Source organism: Octodon degus, unplaced genomic scaffold (genome assembly GCF_000260255.1).
Source record: "Octodon degus isolate 3935 unplaced genomic scaffold, OctDeg1.0 scaffold00167, whole genome shotgun sequence".
NCBI classification, from domain to species: Eukaryota; Metazoa; Chordata; class Mammalia; order Rodentia; family Octodontidae; genus Octodon; species Octodon degus.
In genome coordinates, this window is record NW_004524743.1 from 5,926,499 (window position 1) to 5,930,764 (window position 4,266).

Here is a 4,266-nt window from a genome sequence, read left to right on the forward strand (position 1 = left end):
AGGGCGCCCGACACTAAAGCAAAAACAGCCAAAGACAAGGTCAGCACATGGGTGTGGCTATATTTAAGTCAATCCTTTTTTGCCCAAAGCAGGCTTAAGAGGTATATACAAATATATACTTATATATCGCCTATTGTGTGACAGTATATTTGTAGGCACTGAGTATACAGAACTGATAATTTAAATGCCAATTACAGACTTAATTACAAGGTTGCATGGAACTCTTGGGAATATTTGAGATTTGGAGCAAGTTGGTCATAGAAAGGCCCCATGGAAAGGTGACCTATGAGAGAAGTCTGTTGAAGGGGGGATAGAGAGAAAGGTTTTATCTGAGAATCTGAAACACAAGCAAAGGCAAGGACAGGCTAGGATACCTTGAAGGCTGAGTGAACCATTGACATCTGAGAAAATCAATATTGTTTTGGGTCTTGATAAAACATTGAATGGAAAGCTTCAATTGCTATGTTATTGGAAGAAGACTAAGGAGGCCTGCATGGTTGGTGCTTCCCTTGGAGGAAAGAGGAGATATTTCTGAGGGTCCATAAGGACACTTTAGGGATTCAAATCTTGTTTTGTTAAGAAAAATTCCTGAAAGATGTGAACTTGATCATAGTTACTTCTTACATAGTGTGTCAAAATTTACTTCTTTTATTTTAGTCTGTCACAATTTTAGTTGTGTTATCTGATTCTTCCCAAATCATCTCCTGTGCATGGGTTTTCTCTGTACATGTTCAGGAAAGTTCTTAGCAATTTGTTAGCACAGTATCACTTGCATGCACATAGTCTGACCTTATTTATTTATTTATTTATTTATTTATTTATTTATTTATTTATTGGCGGAACTGGGGATTGAACTCAGACCCTTGCGCTTGCTAGGGAAGCACTTATTCCACTGAGCCATTTCCCCGGCCCCCAGTCTGACCGTTTTTAAAACATGGCTGCTACTTTATTTCATCACACACTTTTTAAGTTTCATGCTCATATAGAGGCTTGATGAACTTTTGTTTTAATGTGTTACTAACTCACATCTTGATTGGGAAGCTTATTTTGTGAAAAATATTAATTATTCTGGTGATCACTGAGGACTTAGAAATCTATATAAATATTGGCACCACCTCATTGATAACTTAATTCCATTTATTAAATGAGTCACATTTAAAGAAAAAAATTCAAAAGTAAAAAACTTTAGAGTATTTTCTCTTATATGTGTGGTCATAAGTTCAAATGCAGTTATTTTGACACAAATTTTTTTATGATAAGGGAGGTCACTTATCAATATATTTTTTCGTGTTATTATTCCTTCAATATTCCTAATGCTTTTGTCATTCATGTTTTGTTCAAGAATTCTAATCTTGTTCCTGTAATAAGCTTTGTTTTATAAGAATTTTTCAGTTCTATGCATGTATTGTGAACATGTTGTACTTCTATAGTTCTGTCTTAATTATTATGAAACAGTATAGTCTAACATGATATCTTCCCTTACTTTCATTCTGCTTCTCTAATAAAAAAAAGAACAGAGAACTATTATTTCAACCCTGTGGTGGAAGCTTGAAACCCTGAGACACAAAGAACCTTGAGAATAATCAATACCATCTTTGGTTCTTTCCTATAATTTTTCATTGCTAAACTCACTATAGATGTAATATTTTAAACATAGTTATCACAAGTATACAAATAAAAATTAAAAAATGATTTAAATATTAATTAGGAAAAAATTGAAAAGTACTAGTAAAATAGCAGTGTTAGAGAAATTTCACGATCATAAAAAATGAATTTTTCATTGTGTATAATCCTTAAATTGAGGCAATAACAACAATGATCTCATTGCATTTGTTTTAAGGAATTAAATTGAATTCATCGTAAAAAACAGATAGCATATGATACCCCAAATAGAGCACACTGACTAGTATTTATTGTGACAATGATGATGATGCTAGAATCATAAAATTTAAGTAGGAAGAGAATTGATATTAAAGTTGTTGATGTTGGTTATTTTAGAAAACAACTTTCTTATGAATTTACAACTTCGTACTCTGAGTCTTCGGGGTGAGTCCAATAATTTCATAAGTAGATGCCAAAAATTAGTTATTGTTCTGTTAATCATTACTAATAAGAACAGAGACTATTTCTAAATGTCCCATGAAAATTATACTAATTAGAAATGTCTAAATTTTGCATCTCTTTGGAGATTAATTTATTCACCACAATCAGTTAATCACATTACTTTACATAATTAGATAGCTTCTAGTGGAGAGGAAGACCCTCTGGTCTTCCAAGGATGGAGAAGGCTGCTTTAGCCAACACAAGTGAAGCTAGGAAGTCAGCTCAAGACCTTAGAAGTAGCATCCATCATTGCATACTCATTAGTGATGGCTGCATTGTTGTCCCAAATAAGGGCAGGCTTACAGAAGTATTTAGAAAATTAACTCTGCGAAGACTAGTGGCTTTATTGATGGGCAGTATTTTTCATTTTATGAATTATTCAAAGACTAATATGGGTAGAAATATATTGACAAATAGGATCAGTTTCTGCTACCTTCTTCATGCAGTGTAACACATAAGATCCTTCCAAATTTTCTCCAAGTGAGACGCTATTACAACTGCATTTTTCTGATTCTTTGATAAAGAAGGAAGGGAAGAAAGGAGTCATGTATTTGAATTGTGAATCGATTTAACAGTAGAAGAATAAGAAGAAAGAGGAATAAATCTAACCTACTAAACAATCATTTAATGTGCCACAAACTTTTTGTATGAGAGAGGATTTTTATTACAAATTTGTTTCCTTTTAAATCTTCATTTTTTTTTTTTTTCTGTATTAGGACAGGGTCTACAGGGTCTTACTTACTTAGATTGGACTTGTAGTGATTCTTCTGTTTTCAGCTCCCCAAGTGCTAGGATTACAGGCACTCACCACCACGCCCAGTCTCAGTCTCTGTCACAGCGCACCCCGTGGGCTGGGCCTGCATAGCACATGAGGGATCTAACGCGGCTGCTACACTCTGCCTAAGCAAGTGCTGTAGTCCGCTGAACTGTCAAGCCAACCTTAAACTTTTCTTTATAAATAAACTAAATTGATAGGAACAAATAATCTCCTACAACTTCATTTAAAAAAAAAAAACAACTAAAATTTATATTTCAGAAAAAATGTGACTTCAGCCTACAAGTTTGTAGTATACTACAGCAGCCATTGTTGAATTCTCTTAATTTGTTTAGTGCAATCTTTTATCATTTCTAACGTTATTTTTTCTTTCCTAACACTATTTTGTATTCTTTACAAAAAAAATAAAAAAGTTAATGAAGGGGCTGGAGAGATAACTGGGTGGCCTAAGCACCTGCTTGGCAAGTTCAAGGTCCTGAGTTCCATCCCCAGTACCGCACACTGTGCCAACCTTGCATTCCCGAGCTTGCAGTGCCAGCATGGAAGCCAGGCATGGGGGTGCTTGCCTGTGATTCCAGACCTTAGGAGGCCGAGGCAGGCGGATCACCACAACTCCAAGCTGTGTAGTGAGACCCTGTATTAAGAACAACAATAACAAAAATTAAAAAAATAAATCTTAATGGATATATCTAGATATGTATCTGTTAAACATAATAGTTGGTAATGCTAATTTAGGATATGAAAACAACGGGCCACCTAAAGTATTACACAAACACTTAAATATTTCAGTTTTATGGATCAGGAAACTTGATCTCACAGTGTTTAATCAAAGATTGGGTTTGTGGGAGGAAATCAGTTTTTTCTGACTCTACAGCCCATCCACTTAACCAGCAGCTAATATTTCTTTCCACAAGGAATAGGAGAAAAAATATTATATTTTTACAAATATTTATTTTAAAAATGAGAATAATTCCTAAAAGTAAGTCAAAAGAAGAACTGAGTCTATAGAATAAGTGAAAATATAAATTTAAGATGAAATTTCAAGAAAAAAAATATAAGAACCAGTCAGATAGCTCAGCAGATTAAAGCACCAGTTAGGCAGACTCAGAGGCAGCGGATTCAATCCCTGGGCTTGCTGTGCCGGCCCTGCCCCCCAAGTCTTGCTGAGACGGAGACTGAGACTGGGCATGGTGGCGCGCTCCTGTAATCCCAGTGCTTGTGAAGCTGAAAACAGGCAGATCACCACAAGTCCCATCTAGTAGTGAGCCCCTGTATATCACATAAATCCTTCCCTAAATTCATTAAGAAGAAAGAAAGGAAAAAGAAAGAGAGAAGAAAGAAAGAAGAAAGAAAGAAAGAAAGAAAGAAAGAAAGAAAGAAAGAAAGAA